The 20025-nt window shown below is 44.0% G+C and overlaps 1 protein-coding gene and 1 long non-coding RNA gene across 4 annotated transcripts in view; one reads left to right on the forward strand and one right to left on the reverse strand.

Annotated features, from left to right (window-relative positions):
- LOC129818958 (uncharacterized) overlaps positions 1 to 20025 on the reverse strand; it is a 33924-nt gene that overhangs the window by 13381 nt on the left and 518 nt on the right. The gene's annotated exons all lie outside the window — the stretch shown is intronic.
- The window catches only part of LOC129818956 (serine/threonine-protein kinase Nek6-like), an 85076-nt gene that overhangs the window by 6963 nt on the left and 58088 nt on the right, over positions 1 to 20025 (forward strand). Inside the window, exon 2 of one of the 3 annotated variants that reach the window (XM_055875343.1) lies at positions 10837 to 10886. The exons of the other annotated variants lie outside the window; for them this stretch is intronic. The gene's annotated coding sequence lies outside the window, so the exon portion shown is untranslated. The remainder of the gene's footprint in view (positions 1 to 10836; positions 10887 to 20025) is intronic. 3 annotated transcript variants of the gene reach the window in all.

Here is a 20025-nt window from a genome sequence, read left to right on the forward strand (position 1 = left end):
GCCTTATTCTAAAATTGATTAAATAGTTCCCCCCCTCATCAATCTACACATAAAACCTCATAATGACAAAGCAAAAACTGTTTTATAGAAATCTTTCAACAACAAAAAATATATATGGTCGGAAGTTTACATGCACAAAGGATGGACTCATTGAAACTCGTTTTTCAACCACTCCACAAATTTCTTGTTAACAAACTATACGTTTGGCAAGTCGGTTAGGACATATAATTTGTGCATGACACAAGTAATTTTTCCAACAATTGTTTACAGACAGATTAATTCACTTATAATTCACTTAATCACAATTCCAGTGGTTCAGAAGTTTACATACGCTACATTGATTGTGCCTAAACAGCTTGGAAAATTCTACAAAATGATGTCATGACTTTAGAAGATTCTGATAGGCTAATTTACATAATTTGAGTCAATTGGAGCTGTACCTGTTGATGAATTTCAAGGCCTACCTTCAAACTCAGTGCCTCTTTGATTGACATCATGGGGAAATCAAAATATATATATATTTTTTTGTAGAACTCCACAAGTCTGGTTCATCCTTGGGAGCAATTTCCAAACGCCTGAAGGTACCACGTTCATCTGTACAAACAATAGTACGCAAGTATAAACACCATGGGACCACGCAGCCGTCATACCGCTCAGGAGATGCGTTCTGTCTCCTAGAGATGAACGTACTTTGGTGCGAAAAGTGCAAATCAATCCCAGAACAACAGCAAAGGACCTTGTGAAGATGCTGGACGAAACAGGTACAAAAGTATCTATATCCACAGTAAAACACGTCCTATATCGACATAACCTGAAAGGCCGCTCGGCAAGGAAGAAGCCAGTGCTCCAAAACCGCCATAAAAAAGACAGACTACTGTTTGCAACTGCACATGGGGACAAAGATCGTACTTTTTGGAGAAATGTCCTCTGGTCTGATGAAACAAAAATAGAACTGTTTAGCCATAATGACCATTGTTATGTTTGGAGGAGAAAGGGGGAGGCTTGCAAGCCGAAGAACACCATCCCAACCGTGAAGCACGGAGGTGGCGGCATCATGTTGTCGGGGTCCATTGCTGCAGCAGGGACTGGTGCACTTCACAAAATAGATGGCATCATGAGGGAGGAAAATTATGTGGATATATTGAAGCAACATCTCAAGACATCAGTCAGGAAGTTAAAGCTTGGTCGCAAATGGGTCTTCCAAATGGACAATGACCCCAAGCATACTTCCAAAGTTGTGGCAAAATGGCTTAAGAACAACAAGGTCAAGGTATTGGAGTGGCCATCACAAAGCCCTGACCTCAATCTCCCATAGAATATTTGTGGGCAGAACTGAAAAAGCATGTGCGAGCAAGGAGGCCTACAAACCTGACTCAGTTACACCAGCTCTGTCAGGAGGAATGGGACAAAATTCACCCAACTTATTGTGGGAAGCTTGTTGAAGGCTACCTGAAATTTTTGACCCAAGTTAAACAATTTAAAGGCAATGCTACCAAATACTAATTGTGTGTATGTAAACTTCTGACCCACTGGGAATGTGATGAAAGAAATAAAACCTGAAATAAATAATTCTATTATTCTGACATTTCACATTCTTAAAATAAAGTGGTAATCCTAACTGATCTAAAACAGGGAATTTTTACGGGGATTAAATGTCAGGAGTTGTGAAAAACGGAGTTTAAATGTATTTGGCTAAGGTGTATGTAAACTTCCGACTTCAACTGTATATATAAACTTAGCAAATAAAGAAACGTCCCTTTTTCAGGGCCCTGTCTTTCAAAGATATTTCGTAAAAATCCAAATATCTTCACAGATCTTCATTGTAAAGGGTTTAAACACTGTTTCCCATGCTTGTTCAATGAACCATAAACAATTAATGATCATGCACCTGTGGAACGGTCGTTAAGACACTAACAGCTTACAGACGGTAGGCAATTAAGGTCACAGTTATGAAAACTTAGGACACTAAAGAGGCCTTCCTACTGACTCTGAAAATACCAAAGAGAGATGCCCAGTGTCCCTGCTCATCTGCGTGAATGTACCTTAGGCATGCTGCAAGGAGGCATGAGGACTGCAGATGTGGTCAGGGCAATAAATTGTAATGTCCGTACTGTGAGACGCCTAAGACAGCGCTAGAGGGAGACAGAACGGACAGCTGATCGTGCTCGCAGTGGCAGACCACATGTAACAACACCTGCACAGGATCAGACTGGACTGAAGCTTGTAGGCCTGCTGTAAGGCAGGTCCTCACCAGACATCACCGGCAACAACGTCGCCTATGGGCACAAACCCACCATTGCTGGACCAGACAGGACTGGCAGAAGGTGCTCTTCACTGACGAGTTGTGGTTTTGTCTCGCCAGGGGTGATGGTCGGATTCGCGTTTATCGTCGAAGGTATGAGCGTTACACCGAGGCCTGTACTCTGGAGCGGGATCGATTTGGAGGTGGAGGGTCCGTCATGGTCTGGGGCGGTGTGTCACATCATCATCGGATTGAGCTTGTTGTCATTGCAGGCAATCTCAATGCTGTGCGTTACAGGGAGGACATCCTCCTCCCTCATGTGGTACCCTTCCTGCAGGCTCATCCTGACATGACCCTCCAGCATGACAATGCCACCAGGAATACTGCTCGTTCTGTGCGTGATTTCCTGCAAGACAGGAATGTCAGTGTTCTGCCATGGCCAGCGAAGAGCCCGGATCTCAATCCCATTGAGCATGTCTGGGACCTGTTGGATCGGAGTGTGAGGGCTAGGGCAATTCCCCCCAGAAATGTCTGCAGGTGCCTTGGTGGAAGAGTGGGGTAACATCTCACAGCAAGAACTGGCAAATCTGGTGCAGTCCCTGAGGAGGAGATGCACTGCAGTACTTAATGCAGCTGGTGGCCACACCAGATACTGACTGTTACTACTGTTACCTCCTTTGTTCAGGGACACATTATTCCATTTCTGTTAGTCACATGTCTGTGGAACTTTTTCAGTTTATGTCTCAGTTGTTGAATATTTTCATGTTCATACAAATATTTACAGATGTTCAGTTTGCTGAAAATAAACGCAGTTGACAGTGAGAGGACATTTATTTTTTTGCTGAGTTTTTATATTGTCTGAGGTACTGAGTGCTTTGGAGCAGGTTTTCATCAAAGATCTCTCTGTACTAGTTTCCCAGTACCTGCCGCTGAAAAACATCCCCACAGCATGATGCTGCCACCATCGAGCTTCACCGTAGGGTTGGTGCCAGGTTTCCTCCATACCTGACGCTTGGCATTCACGCCAAAGAATTCAAACTTGGTTTCATCAGACCAGAGAATCTTGTTTCTTATGGTCTGAGAGTCCTTTAGGTGCCTTTTTGGAAAATGAAGCGAGCTGTCATGTGCCTTTTACTGAGGAGTGGCTTCCGTCTGACCACTCTACCATAAAGGCCTGATTGCTGTAGTGCTGCAGAGATGGTTGTCCTTCTGGAAGGTTCTCCCATCTCCACAGACGAACTCTGTAGCTCCTTCAAGAGTGACCATTGGGTTCTTGGTCACGTCCCTGACCAAGGCCCTTCTCTCCCGATTGCTCAGTTTGCCTGGCGGACAGCTCTTGGAAGAGTCTTGGTGGTTCCAAACTTCTTCCATTTAAGAATGATGGAGGCCACTGTGTTCTTGGGGACTTTAAATGCTGCAGATCTGTGCCTTGACACAATCCTGTCTCGGAGCTCTACGGACAATTCGTTCGACCTCATGGCTTGGTTTTTGCTCTGACATGCACTGTCAACTGTGGGACCTTATATAGACAGGTGTGTGCCTTTCCAAATCATGTCCAATCAATTGAATTTACCACAGGTGGACTCCAATCAAGTTGTAGAAACATCTCAAGGATGATCAATGGAAACAGGATGCACCTGAGCTGAATTTTGAGTCTCACAGCAAAGGGTCTGAATACTAATGTAAATAAGGTATTTATTAGAAAAAAAAATATATACATTTGCAAAAATGTATAAAAAGCTGTTTTCGCTTTGTCATTATGGGGCATTTTGTGTAGATTGATGAGGGAAAAAATTATTTGAAAACATTTTAGAATATGATTGTAACATATCAAAATGTGGAAAAAGGGAAGTAGTCTGAATACTTCCCGAATGCATTATACTTCCATTCATTTTTTAAACTGGCACCTGGCTACCTTCAGACTGGTATTGTGAGGCTTTTGTGTGTCCTAGAGCAAAACAACCAACGTGTACGTGTTCGTGAGTGGCCCACCCTTCCTGTTCGGACGCTACAGACAAAAGTTGGCAGATCGTCTGTACCGACTTTAGTCAAGTCCCGTGATGCTTGTGGGGGTTGAAGAGCAAAACTGAAAACACTATTGTGTTCGTGAGAGTCTCACCTTTTCCATGGAGTTTGTTTTTCTAGGCCAAACCGTTCGGACGCTACAGACGTTTTCGTGAGTATACCGATTTTCAGGATGTCTCATGGTCTGACAAACACCTCTCTAGCTCTGCCACCTTTCAACTCAGATGCGGAAGGCTTATTTCGGCAGATGCGATTGATTGAGATGCAGCCAATGCAAAAAAACAGATATCTCTAGTTTAAACTGACTGATTCTTTATTATTATGCTAATTAGATTTCCATGGGGGCGCGGACATCGACTCTAGGGGGTTAATCAGAGGTGGGTGGGGGACAGGGGCGAGGGCGGAACGTGGTTTACAGGGACCGTCCCCATTAATGCGTAACCCCTATCTATTAGATGTAGGAGCTGTCATTCATTTTGCTCCTCCCTCACCCAGCCGTCACGGTGTGGTGAAATGGAGAGGTGGAGGGGGGGGTGTACTGTATCTACTATGATTGAGTGTCTAATTAGGCTTGGTGGTTTAAATGTGTTTGTCTGTTTGTGTGATTGGGTCATGTATCAATCACTGCATGTGGGTGTTGAGGTTTTGTATGACTCGGTGTGTATGACTTGAGTGTATGTCAGAAGTAGCCTTGAATGCAGTACTGTTGTACAGGGGAGTGACTTGTCTGTCTGCCTGTCTTGTCTGCCTGTCTGCCACTGGTCTTGGAAGCTTTTACATGGACAGCCTTTACTGTGGTGCTGTCGTGGATGTTAGGGTGTGTGTCTGTGGGGGGCTCCATTTGTGGTTGAGGCCCTGTCACGAAAAGGAGAGGAGTGGAGTGAAAGCAGGCCGCATCCTCATTGAGGTTCAGAGGGAGAAGCAGCTGTGGTCCTTTGATCTGCCTAAAGAGGTTTTGGTCTTTACCATGACTCTGTAAACAAGTCTTAAAGAGCAGAAACAGAGCAGCTTTTAGCCAGCCCACTGTTTGGGAATGGAGCAACTTTTAACCAGCCCACTGTTTGGGAACGGAGCAGCTTTTAGTCCGCCCACTGTTTGGGAACAGAGCAGCTTTTAACTAGCCCACTGTTTAGGAACAGAGCATGCTTCATTATACAGTGGACTTTCCGGTAAATTTCTGGAATTTTCCATGGGAAGTTAAACCCGGGAATTTTAGGAATTTTGCTTAAATTCATCAAAAAAGTTAGCTTATAACAGTGAACCTTTTTTGTGGGATACACATAAGGCAATTCTAGATCTTGTGGCATATTTTGGTTGAACTATCCCCAATTCAATGGAATTGCAACCCTCTGCATGCACAGTGCATTCTTCCATCACATGTGCAGTGCACTCTTCCATCACATGTACAGCTGATTCTCAAGATCTTGCACACTAATGAGATGCTATTGAGCCCAGACTACTGCACTGTCTGAGCTAAGGACTACATGCTTTCTGGTAAGTTTTGATTACAATACTGGGTGGGGTGAATATATTTCATATGACATACATTATTTTTTTGTTAACTAGTAAATAGTAGCCTACAGCAAAGTGTGTTTAAATCATTTCTAACTTGTTAACAATTTCTGCTAGTTAGTTTTTGCTACCATGTGGGTTTTAGCTTGCTTGTGCCTGCTAACAGAGGAGTGTTAATTCACCTGTTTCCATACATGCTTCATTTAAAAAAACATTTATCTTACAAAGGATTTGTTTAATCTAATTGCATAACTATTTATCTGTACATGGAATTGCATTTGGTGTTTAAAAAACATTTTTTTCCTAATCTTTACAGGAAAATGCCACGGGCACTATCTGATGTGTGGAGACATTTCATGCTGTTAATGCAAAAAGGAAAAGCTGTGTACATTTGCAAATACTGTGCGAAATCATATGTGAAGAATGCAACAAAGATGCAGAATCATCTGGCCAAGTGCATAAAGTTCCCTCAGTGCTCACAACAAGCAACCTCTGACAAAAGTCCCTCTACTTCTATTCGACACCTTATCGATAGCAACAGCTCATGGTCCTCCTGGAATCAGAAGTTGTTTTGACTCAATGGAGGAACGTAGTCAGAGAAATGCTGATGAATGTCTTGCTCGAGCTGTGTATGCAACTGGTTCACTTCTGATGCTCACAGGCAATGTGTATTGGAAGAGATTTCTGAATGTTCTTTCCCCAGCATACACCCCTCCAACCAGACGTGCTTTATCTCCTAATTGATCTGGATGCAAAGTTCAACAGAGTTCAAGTGAAGGACAATCAAATCATAGAGAAACCAGACTGCATTGCAATCATCTCTGATGGGTGGTCAAATGTTCGTGGGCAATGAATAATTAACTGCATAATCTCCCCCCCTCAACCAGTATTCTACAAGGGACAACAGACACACCGGTCTCCACATTGCAGATGAGCTGAAGGCAGTCATCAATGACCTTGAACCACAGAAGGTATTTGCACCGGTGACAGACAATGCTGCGAACATGAAGGCTCCTTGGTCTAAAGTGGAGGAGTCCTACCGTCACATCCCACCCATTGGCTGTGCTGCTCATACATTGAATCTGCTCCTCAAGGACATCATGGCACTGAAAACAATGGATACACTCTACAAGAGAGCCAAGGAAATGGTTAGGTATGTGAAGGGTCATCAATATATATATATATATATATATCAATATATATAGCAGCAATCTACCTCACCAAGCAAAGTGAGAAGAATAAGAGCATCACATTGAAGCTGCCCAGCAACACCCGTTGGGGTGGAGTTGTCATCATGTTTGACAGTCTCCTGGAGGGGAAGGATTCTCCAAGAAATGGCCATATCACAGTCTGCCGATATGGACAGCCCCATCAAGAGGATCCTCCTGGATGATGTAATTTGGGAGAGAGTGGTTATCAGCCTGAAAACCTATAGCAGTAGCCATTGCATGGATTGAGGGAGACAATGCCATCCTGCCCACTTCACTGCTGCTCTAAGCAGAGGAAACTGCACTTCTGAAATACATCAAAAAGTGTGAAGACTTCTGCCTGAAGCCCATACACGCTGCAGCGTACATCTTAGACCCCAAGTATGCTGGCAAGAGCATCCTGTCTGGTGCAGAGATCAACAAGGCCTATGGTGTCATCACTACCGTGTCTCGCCACCTTGGCCTGGATAGGGGCAAGGTTCTTGGCAGTCTGGTAACGTACACTTCCAAGCAAGAGCTTTGGGATGGAGATGCAATATGGCAGTCGTGGCAACATATCTCATCAGCCACCTGGTGGAAGGGACTTTGTGAATCTAAGGCTCTTTCTCCTGTTGCCTCCATCATCCTCCAAATCCCACCAACATCAGCCACCTCAGAACGCAACTGGTCCTTGTTTGGGAACACACATACCAAAGGCTTACCAATACAAGCGGTGAAAGGTTGGTGGCCATCCGGGCAAATTTGAGTCTTTTTAAGCCTGACAACGAGCCATCCTCAACAAGGTTGGAAAGTGACAGTGAAGATGAGGCGTCAGAGTGGACATTGAGGAGGTCCAGGGAGAAGACATGTAGGCCTGAGAAGAAGACAACCAAAGCTTTAGTTTCTAGACAATCATCTTAAAGATGTATAGTTGAAGTCGAAAGTTTACATACACTGAGGTTGGAGTCATTAAAACACGTTTTTCAACCACTCCACAAATTTCTTGTTAACAAACTATAGTTTTGGCAAGTCGGTTAGGACATCTACTTTGTGCATGACACAAGTAATTTTCCAACAATTGTTTACAGACAGATTATTTCACTTATAACTCACTGTATCACAATTCCAGTGGGTCAGAAGTTTACATACACTAAGTTGACTGTGCCTTTTAACATCTTGGAAAATTCCAGAAAGGGATGTAATGGCTTTAGAAGGTTCTGATAGGCTCATTGACATAATTTGAGTCAATTGGAGGTGTACCTGTGGATGTATTTCAAAGCCTACCTTCAAACTCAGTGCCTCTTTGCTTGACATCATAGGAAAATCAAAAGAAATCAGCCAAGACCTCAGAAAAATAATTGTATACCTCCACAAGTCTGGTTCATCCTTGGGAGCAATTTCCAAACGCCTGAAGGTGCCACGTTAATCTGTACAAACAATAGTATGTAAGTATGAACACCATGGGACCACGCAGCTGTCATACCACTCAGGAAGGAGACGCGTTCTGTATCCTAGAGATGAACGTACTTTGGTGCCAAAAGTGCGAGTCAATCCCAGAACAACAGCAAAGGACCTTGTGAAGATGCTGGAGGAAACAGGTACAAAAGTATCTATATCCACAGTAAAACACATCCTATATCGACATAACCTGAAAGGCCACTCAGCAAGGAAGAAGCCAGTGCTCCAAAACCGCCATAAAAAGGACAGACTACGATTTGCAACTGCACATGGGGACAAAGATCAAACTTTTTGTAGAAATGTCCTCTGGTCTGATAAAACAAAAATAGAACTGTTTGGCCATAATGACCATCGTTATGTTTGCGGGAGAAAGGGGGAGGCTTGCAAGGCCAAGAACACCATCCCAAACATGAAGCATGGGGGTGGCGGCATCATGTTGTGGGAGTGCTTTGCTGCAGGAGGGACTGGTGCACTTCACAAAATACATAGCATCATGAGGGAGGAAAATTATGTGGATATATTGAAGCAACATCTCAAGACATCAGTCAGGAAGTTAAAGCTTGGTCGCAAATGGGTCTTCCAAGTGGACAATGACCCCAAGCATACTTCCAAAGTTGTGGCAAAATGGCTTAAGGAGTCAAGGTATTGGAGTGGCCATCACAAAGCTCTGACCTCAATCCCATAGAAAATGTGTAGGCAGAACTGAAAACGTGTGCGCAAGGAGGCCTACAAACCTGACTCAGTTACACCAGCTCTGTCAGGAGGAATGGGCCAAAATTCCCCCAACTTATTGTGGGAAGCTTGTTGAAGGCTACCTGAAATTTTTGACCCAAGTTAAACAATTTAAAGGCAATGCTACCAAATACTAATTGTGTGTATGTAAACTTCTGACTCACTGGGAATGTGATGAAAGAAATAAAAGCTGAAATAAATAATTCTCTCTACTATTATTCTCACATTTCACATTAAAATAAAGTGGTTGTCACGTCCTGACCTTAGTTCCTTTTTTATGTCTCTATTTTGGTTTGGTCAGGGCGTGAGTTGGGGTGGGCATTCTAGTTTCCCCCCCTATGTTTTGGCCTGGTATGGTTCCCAATGAGAGGCAGCTGTCTATCGTTGTCTCTGATTGAGAACCATACTTAGGTAACCTTTTCCCACCTGGTGTTTGTGGGTAGTTGTTTTCTGTTTAGTGTTTTTCACCTTTCAGGACTGTTTCGGTTATTCCCTTTGTTATTTTTGTATTTAGTGTTCAGTGTCAATAAACAAACATGAACACGTACGACGCTGTGCTTTGGTCCTCACCTTCTTCCCAGGACGATCGTTACAGTGGTGATACTAACTGACCTAAGACATGGAATTTTTACTAGGATTAAATGTCAGGAATTGTGAAAATCTGAGTTTAAATGTATTTGGCTAAGGTGTATGTAAACTTCTGACTTCAACTGTATGTTGAAAACGTTTTTGGAAGGTGTGATTGATCATTGTGGATCGTTCAATATTCCCTTTCTTTTGTTGTTCAGTGAAATCATCCCATGTGAAGAGTCAACTCATTTAATTAAAGTTCAATTCGTAACTAAATCGTTTTTTATATTTCTATTGTAAGGATTTAATCATTTGCAATTATGTCTACTTATTATAAGGTAAAAGTTGTATGTTTCTGTCTCTATGTGATATGGTAAATATATCCAATGCAAAAAACATCTACATTTAAATGCAATTAATATTTATTTGCATATATTTCCGTTAATTCCCATATATTCCCGTTAATTCCCATATATTCCCGTTAATTCCCGCGGAAAGTTTCCACCTCTGAATATTCCCCAAAATGTTCAACCCTATTGTCTAATACTCATGTTTGTCTGTGTTTGTGTGTTGGAGTATGTATAGCTCGCATGTGGTGTGTTTCTGTTTGCTCACTGTTACTTGTGGTTGCTTCACGTGATGTATTGTTGTCTCTATCTTTTTACCCTTTGTGCTGTTGTCTGTGCCTAACAATGTTTGTAACATGTTTGGGCTGCTACCGTGTTGTTGTCATGTTGTGTTGCTACCATGCTGTGTTGTCATGTGTTGCTACCATGCTATGTTGTCATGTGTTGCTGCCATGATGTGTTGTTGTCTTAGCGCTCTCTTTATTTAGTGTTGTGTTGTCTCTCTTCTCGTGATGTGTGTTTTGTCCTACATTAAAAAAAAATGTATCGCATAGCCTACAGTCGGAAGGGCCTGCAATTTGGGCAGAGTGCGTGGCAAATACCAAATACATGATTTTTGAGTTACGACTGTCAGTGAAAAGCAAAGAGACCCAGCCAGGCATATCGTAATATTTAAAAATGCAATTGCAGAAAAACAGTTTGTAAAACAAATGTCTATTGCTGTAAAGAGAAGACACTGAAAATACTCTAATCTGTCTTTTAGTTATCAAAATTCTCAACTTCATTGAGCGGAGAACATCAGCCATATGCCTGGTGAGTGTGCATGTTCACTGTCTTTATCATTGGGTCAATACCACTTTTGTTTGTTTTAGGAAAATAATTTCCTCCTCCAGGTTAGATTGACGTCATATTGTGTTTGTGTATCCCCTTTTCATAGGCCTTATAAATGGATCAGACGTAGTTTTTATTGATCTGTTTGTCAGTGTCAGCAGAGTAGGCTACCCTGACATTTCTGTTGTATTAAAACAGATTCTGCTAATGTCTCCAGTCATATAAAGTGTAGTAGAATTACATGAAATGTGTTTTTTAAAAGGCTTATTTTCCTGTGAAAAGAAAGGTCTACTCTAAGTGGTGTGTGACACACTGAAGCCTGCCTACTTGCTCATGGCAAATGGGATGCACACTTCAATTACCAGTTGAGAAATAAAAATAGTAGCTCTTTATAATCGTGGCCATTGTTTTTTGTTTTTTTCTTCACACGATTGCCTTTAGAATTGTTGCACAATGATTGGGCTTATTACAGCAATAATGGTCTGGGGCTGTTTTTCATGGTTTGGGCTAGGCCTAATGCTGCAGCATACAATGTCATTCTAGACGGTTCTGTGCTTCCAAAATTGTGGCAACAGTTTGGGGAAGGCTCTTTCCTGTTTCAGCATGACAATGACCTGACAATGACTTGCACAAAGCAAGGTCCATACAGAAATGGTTTGTCGAGATCGGTGTGGAAGAACTTGACTGGCCTGCACAGAGCCCTGACCTCAATCCCATCCAACACCTTTGGGATTAATTGGAACACTGACTGCGAGCCAGGCCTAATCGCCCAACATCAGTGCCCGACCTCGCTAATGCTCTTGTGGCTGAATGGAATCAAGTCCCCAAAGAAATGTTCCAGTCTAGTGGAAAGCCTTCCCAGAAGAGTGGAGGCTGTTGTAGCTGGAAAGGGGGGACCAACTCCATGCCCATGATTTTGGAATGAGATGTTTGACGAGCAGGTGTCCACATACTTTTGATCATGTAATGTACGTTCCTCTGATTCCTTCAGAGTCAGTAATCACTAGAGGGAGAGAGAGAGAAGAAACATGGGGAAAATCCTGAGCTTTAGGGTCCACAGTCAACACTGCAAGCTTCTCTTTACTCTCTGCATTAGTATGGCAAGCTCTTAGAGCCTGGCAGAGTATTTTGATCAACAACTGTTGATTGAAACTGTTGTTGATCAGACCTTAAGTGGTTGACAGCATTTTGCTTTGAAAAACTAGCTACTGTTGTTTTGTTGCAGGGCAATTCCATGGTAACAGAATTATACTGAGTGAAAAATCAGTCTCAGCATAATTCCGTTATCGTGGAATTGCCCTGCAGTTTACGGTTTGAGTTTAATTAATTCTGTAGGTATTTTAATTATAGACTGATTTCAAATATTTTCTATCTGCATGAGGAATTTCCATCTGGACCCACTCAGAAGACGTCAATGCAACTACACGCTTAGACTTGGATTATACTGAGATGTAAATGCGAACATAGATTCAAATTCCATACTGCAGGATAGCATTCTTTAATCCTGGTCTCAGAATACCCAAGACCGAATTGCAAGAAAACACAAAAGAAAATACAGTGTTGATGTTGCTAAGCAACTCCATGCCCACTGCTGCTGTAGTTTATAACAGTATGCTGCTGACTAAATTCCAAGCGGCTACAGTGCAGGGAAGGGAAGGATCCAAACCTGGCTTTCTGTCTCATTGTCAAATGTCCGGGGTGCACGCCACCACTCCCTCATCTGAGGATCATGTGCTAGTCAGCCCAAAACTTGACTCGAGTTCAATTGGAGGTAGAGAGGGAGAGAGAGACAGGGAGAGGGAGACCAGGAAGAGAGAGAGAAAGAAAAAAACAGATCCCGTCTTCCTTCTCCTCTCTTACCCTCGGCTTGTCTGTCTGAGTTTAGATCTGCTATCTGCCAGAGGGATTTCAGGCACTAGTCAGACCGAGGCAGACTTGAACAATATCCATGTTGAAATGTTTGCTGGTAAATGGTGGCTGTGTGAGTCATTGGAGAGCACAGGATTATGTGTGTGTGTGTGTGCGTGTGTGTGTGTGTGCGTGTGTGGGTTGTGTATGTTGGTGCAGGTGTGCGTGTGTGTAATATTTACACTGTGTGTGTATGCGCACGTGTTCATACAGTACCGCTTCGGTTTTTGCGCTTTTGGGTGTATCAATGGTGTTGAGGAACGACAGATTAGGCTTGCTCCACTTGGCAAAGAAACGTTTAAAGGAATTGCAGCAACAAAAAATAGAAAAAAACCATGGTAGAACTAAAAGTAGTAACCTCATGAGATAGAACCCAAAAATAGAATAAGGCCTCCGATTCACTGCATCACCTTTCCTTGTTTGTCTCGAGATCAAACCGAACACTAGCATGTTCGTACAAGTCAAACAGTACTTAGAGCCCCTCAAAAAAAGACTGTCTGTAAATCTCAAGAAAAAGGTAGCAGAGTTGCCTTTACCTAGGATGGATAGGTTTTACATCCGTGCATGGCAAACTACAGTGTTTCTGGCAGACTGTAACGGTTCTCTAAATCCTCCTCCTCCGACGAGGAGAGGAGAGAGGGATCTGAAGACCAATATGCAGCGAGGTATGATGACATGATTTATTGATTTAAACAAGACACGACATAGACAGAAAACGAACTATACTTGAATAACTACAAAACAACAAACGACGTAGACGCACCTGAACATAAGAACTTACGTATAACGAAGAACGCATGAAAACAGGAACAGACTACATAAACCGAACAAACAAAACCGAAACAGTCCCATGTGGCGTAACATCACACAGACACAGGAGACAACCACCCACAAACAAACAGTGTGAAAACACCTACCTTAATATGGCTCTCAATCAGAGGAAATGAAAACCACCTGCCTCTAATTGAGAGCCATATCAGGTCACCCTTAAACCAACATAGAAACAGAAAACATAGACTGCCCACCCAAACTCACGTCCTGACCAGCTAACACATACACAAACTAACAGAAAACAGGTCAGGAACGTGACATAACCCCCCCCTCAAGGTGCGTACTCCGAACGCACCACCAAAAGTCTAGGGGAGGGTCTGGGTGGGCATCTGACCACGGTGGTGGCTCCGGCTCCGGACGCTGTCCCAATCCCACCATAATAAATCCCCGCTTCTGTGTCTTCCTCAAGGTGGCGACCCTCGCCACCGACCTTGGACTGGGAACCCTAGACATGGGTCCCGCTGGATTTAGGGGCCGCCCCGGACTGAGGGACGGCAGCTCCGGACTGAGGGACAACACCGGGACAAGGGGCAACACCGGGACAAGGGGCAGGTCCCGGCTGATAAACTCTGGCAGATCCTGGCTGGCTGGCTCTGGCGGATCCTGGCTGGACGGCTCTGAAGGCTGGTCCTGGCTGGACGGCTCTGAAGGCTGGTCCTGGCTGGACGGCTCTGAAGGCTTATCCGGTCTGGCGGAAGGCTCTGGCTGATCCGGTCTGGCGGAAGGCTCTGGCTGATCCGGTCTGGCGGAAGGCTCTGGCGGCTCCGGTCTGGCGGAAGGCTCTGGCGGCTCTTGGCAGACGGGCGGCTCTGTAGGCTCTTGGCAGACGGGCGGCTTTGCAGGCTCATGGCAGACGGGCAGTTCAGGCGCCGCTGGGCAGACGGGCATTTCAGGCGCCGCTGGGCAGACGGGCAGTTCAGGCGCCGCTGGGCAGACGGGCAGTTCAGGCGCCGCTGGGCAGACGGGCACACCTGTAGGGAGGAGACGGAGAGACAGCCTGGTGCGTGGGGCTGCCACAGGACCCACCAGGCTGGAGAGACCTACAGGAGGCTTGATGTTAAAAGGCACCTGAAGGACCGGGCTGTGGAGGAGCACTGGAGCTCTGGTGCGCAGCCTTGGCACCACTCCCCCAGGCTGGCATACTACTCCAGCCCGTACCCTCCAGAGTGCAGGCACAGGTTGAACCGGGCTGTGGATGAGCACTGGAGATCTAGTGCCTACTACGCGCACCTCTCCCTTAGGCTCCACTCCCACATTTGCCCGGTACGAGCGGAGCGTAGGCATAGGACGCACTGCACCCTCCCAGCGCCCGGAGACACAGCACGCAGAGCCGGCGCAGGATACCCTGGACCGAAACTGCGTACCGGAGACCAGACGCGCTGAGCAGGCACAATACGCCCCGGCTGGATGCCCACACTCACTTGACACTTTCGGGGGGCTGCCCTATAGCGCACCAGGCTATGGGCACGCACTGGCGACACCGTGCGCTTAACCGCATAACACGGTGCCTGACCAGTGACGCGTTGCTTATAATAAGCACGAGGAGTGCGCTCAGGTCTGCTACCTGGCTTAGCCACACTCCTCTCTAGCCCCCCCCCCAAAAAAATTCTGGGGTTGCCTCTCGTACCTGTCCCGCTGCCGTGCTGCCTCCTCATATCGCCACCGCTCAGCTTTCGCTTCCTCCAGCTCAGCTTTGGGGCGGCGATACTCCCCAGCCTGTGCCCAGGGTCCTTCTCCATTCAACTCTTCCTCCCAAGTCCACAAGTCCTGGGATTTCTGTGGTTGCTTTCGCTGCCCTTTTCCCCGCTGCTTGGTTCTGGTAATTTGGTGGGTGGTTCTGTAACGGTTCTCTAAATCCTCCTCCTCCTCAGACGAGGAGAGGAGAGAGGGATCTGAAGACCAATATGCAGCGAGGTATGATGACATGATTTATTGATTTAAACAAGACACGACATAGACAGAAAACGAACTATACTTGAATAACTACAAAACAACAAACGACGTAGACGCACCTGAACATAAGAACTTACGTATAACGAAGAACGCATGAAAACAGGAACAGACTACATAAACCGAACAAACAAAACCGAAACAGTCCCATGTGGCGTAACATCACACAGACACAGGAGACAACCACCCACAAACAAACAGTGTGAAAACACCTACCTTAATATGGCTCTCAATCAGAGGAAATGAAAACCACCTGCCTCTAATTGAGAGCCATATCAGGTCACCCTTAAACCAACATAGAAACAGAAAACATAGACTGCCCACCCAAACTCACGTCCTGACCAGCTAACACATACACAAACTAACAGAAAACAGGTCAGGAACGTGACACAGACAGGCAGGTTGTGAGCACATACTCATTTCAACATCTAGCTACTATCTGTCTCTCTACCTACAAATCCCGCAGCTTTTTTCATGTCGACGAGCAAGTAGACTTGTGGCAAATGGGGTTGTACTGTCAAAAGGTCAAAACCCCCCAAATGTCTATCTACTCACAAATCTCTTTAATCCAATGAGTACCACATTGCAGCCTTTTCCTTGTAGGAGGAACAGGAAGACTTGACCCAGATGCTATGTGGGAAGGGTTAGCTCACATTCTGAGAGTAGCGAAGGTAGTATGGGCCTAGCGGTAAACTGATACAAACAGCTGCATTCCTTAATAACCTACTCCACGCCCCCTTTTCACCCAATCCAAGAGGGCCCCCTGCATTCAAACTCAGCTTGGATCTATTATCAGACCACCGGGTTTGCTCTTTTCTCTCTTATTAGCGGCCATTTTATTTGAGGGACCTATCTACATCTGCTGGGAGATGATGCGGCACTAACGGACAGCCGGAAGGGTGTGTGGTGATGGAGATGGTGGTGGGGTGAGGTTGTAAAAAAACGCAGAAAACTATCCCTTAGCAGGGTTGAGCCATAACCCTTGATCCCCTAGCAGCACTGTACTATAGGTGTTAGCGAGATATTGTACAGACCCAGTCAATTCCCATTAATTAATAGCCCAGCATAGCTTCTGTCCGTTAACTCACCACCCTGATAAGATTATAGTCATAGCCTGCCAATCCAGGTTAGCAAGCGCTAACGAACTAGCCTAGAATTGTTGTCAAAGAGTGAATAACTTTCACATAGGGAAATGGGTAAGATAGTTTTTTCACATTGAGGTGTGATTGTACTTGTTTTCCTAACTTATCAGGACCCCAATGTCCTGACAGGGTTGGAAAACAATAACTTTTTTTGTGTCCAGAATTTGTTCAAAAGCTATTTTAAGCTTAAGGTTTAGGGTTATGGTAAGGGTTAGGTTAATGGGTAGGGTTAGGGAAAATAGGATTTTTAATTGTAAAAAAATATGTACTCCCCCAAAAGTCCTGAAATGTCATAAGAATAAAGCTTGTTCTCCCAGCAGTCCTGTACACAGTACTCTGATATTGTAAACTGTGCTAAGTTAGTAAGTGCAGGTTGTGTGGTGTTAGAGTATTGGGTTGACACTTGACAGTGAGGAACTTTTGAACTGATATTGACGTCAGTCACTGGTGTGCGTTAGTGAAGAGGGAGAGTTTGGTTAGAGCCACAAGTAAGAGCTTAATCATTTCTCTAATCTGAGGTCACCTCGTGAGGTTTGGATTTCCGCGTACATCACGTTGACGAATTCCACTAATTTTGAAAGGAAACGCTGAAGAAAAGGTGAGCTGAGGCTAAAGAAAAAAGGTCAGGTGAACACGCTATTGGACTCTTTGTGAAGACTTTTTCACGTATACTTTACAAGTCTACAAAAAAAAGCAGTAGTGAAGAGAAGCATTGATGTGTTGATGAGAATTCTATGCGATTGATATACCCTGGTCTAAACGATACCTTACTTTTGAAGAGTTTTACTTGTGAAACTAATTTGTATGCAGTTCTATTCCCCTTGTATATCGCAATAGAAGACACACTGGATAAGAATGTGGGTTGTAAAATGACTCAAATATGAATGTTTGTTTTTTAGGCCTAGCTGAGACTTAAGTGAGAAACAAATCTCCTCGCCACACCCACAACATTGTTATAAGGATGGCATAGAGCTTGTCGGGAAATGCCACAACACATGACAATGGATGGATGGATTTGATCATTAAAGGAGAAAAAAAACAAATTTAGGCATAGTGGTCAAAATTAATGAAGGTTAGGGTTAAGGTTAGGTTTAAGAACAAGGGTTAGGTTAAAGCTGCAATGTGTAACTTTTTGGGTGACCTGACCAAATTCACATAGAAATGTGTATTATAGATCTGTTTTTCCTCATTGAATGCAAGTCTAAGAAGTGGTAGATCAGCTCTATGTGCACTATTTCTATGCTTCCCGTTCTTGTGTTTTTAAGCAGTACAATCCTCCGTAGCAATTTCAATGACCAAGATTAAGGCTGGAAGACCTGAAAGTTTCAGACGTTGAGCTACTTTTACTTGGTTCCCCTTTTATCGCTCTGTCTCTCTCCCTCTCATTTCCTCGATCGTTACCATAGAAGTTCTGATATTAACCACTGGCGTGTGTGTGTGTGTGTGTGAAACTTCCGTGCATCATCGCAATGACTGTGTGGTTAGAAATGACGTGTGTGTATAAAAGGCCATGCACCCTTTCAGTCCAGCGGTGAAACCCCACAATGAAACTTCTGTGAGCGGTGGCTTGCAGCGTTGCACCATGCAACTCTCGATTGGCGTCATCCACCTCCCTCCAATCACACCACCGCACGCACACAGTACCATTGTCCTTATGTAGGCACAGTTGGTGCCTGGGCCAAGAGAATTCACCAGATGGTCACAGATCTGTCTTGCTATTCCCTATTCCTATTATCATTACCATGCAAAACAGTCTGGCCTCATAGCAATCTCAATGATGATTATGATTATGATGATGATTGTTGATGGTTGATGGTGATGATGTTAATGGTGATGAGGAATATCATGGTTGATGGCTATGATTATGGTGATGATGATGACGGTAAATGGTTGATGGTTGATGGCTATGATGATGATGATGATGATGATGGTTAATGGTTGATGGTTGATGGCTATGATTATGATTATGGTGTTGATGATGACGGTTAATGGTTGATGGCTATGATGATTATTACGATGATTGTTGATGGCTATGATGATGATGGTTGATGGTTGATGGCTATGATGGTTGATTTCCATGATGATGGTTAATGGTTGATGGCGATGATGTTGATGGTGATGAAGAAGATGATGGTTGATGGCCATGATGTTGATGGTGATAATGATGACGGTTGATGATTATTACGATGATGGTTGATGGCTATGATGATGATGGTTGATGGTTGATGGCTATGATGGTTGATTTCCATGATGATGGTTAATGGTTGACGGCTATGATGTTGATGGTGATGAAGAAGATGATGGTTAATGGCTATGATGTTGATGGTGATGAGAAAGATGATGGTTGATGGCTATGATGTTAATGGTGATAATGATGACGGTTGATGATTATTATGATGATGATGGTTGATGGCGTTGATGATGATGAGGAAGATGATGGTTGATGGCAAGGGGATGAAGATGATGAAGGCTGTAAACTCTATACTCCACTGGATTTAACAGCTTCCTAAGCATTATTCTACTGTATTATGAAAACGGTCCTATCACTGACTTTCCAGACTGGATTATGTTATGGCTTTCCAGACCCACTGAGAAATACAAGTCTGCCAAAGTCAGCACAACATGGTCGTAGGGATAAGAGTTCAGTGCATTCCTGTCTCAATAATGTTCCTAGGCCCACAGAGAGAGCAAAGAATACAATGGTAGGCAGGGTAAATTCAGGAGACTGTGTGTGTACTTGTAATTATAAAATCCTTGTATATCCAATTATGTATTATTGAGGAGTTGAGAAGTCATGTAATGCATTCAGTATGTATGTCATGTTTCCTATGTGTGTGTGTGTGCGTCAGGTTGTGTGTGTGTGTGTGTCAGGGTTTACGTTAGCTGGCTTTTGGCGGATTAAAAAATAAATAATAGAAAAGCTGATAAATAGAATTGCCGCTAGCTAATTGTCCGGGAGAAGAAGAAAAAATTCAATTTCAAAATGCTGCTTTTTAGCCTCTTCAATGATGGAAATACCAATTGATGGAAATACCAGTTGATGGAAATACATTTAACTTATCGGTCTATAGTTTAATTTGCATAATTTTGTGGAATTAAATTGGTGGGTGTACAGTAAATTTGTTATGTATCTTATTTATCACACGCATACAGATACAGAGGCTTTGAGCAGAAAATCTGTCAGGCAGCACAAGAGCTGCTGCTACAGCATCTCAAACAGAAAATGTAGGCAGTGGAAGGCAGGCTTCATCAGTGTGTCACATACCACTTTGCAATGAGCTGGAGGCAGT

This window comes from Salvelinus fontinalis, chromosome 21 (assembly GCF_029448725.1).
Source record: "Salvelinus fontinalis isolate EN_2023a chromosome 21, ASM2944872v1, whole genome shotgun sequence".
Lineage (NCBI taxonomy): Eukaryota > Metazoa > Chordata > Actinopteri > Salmoniformes > Salmonidae > Salvelinus > Salvelinus fontinalis.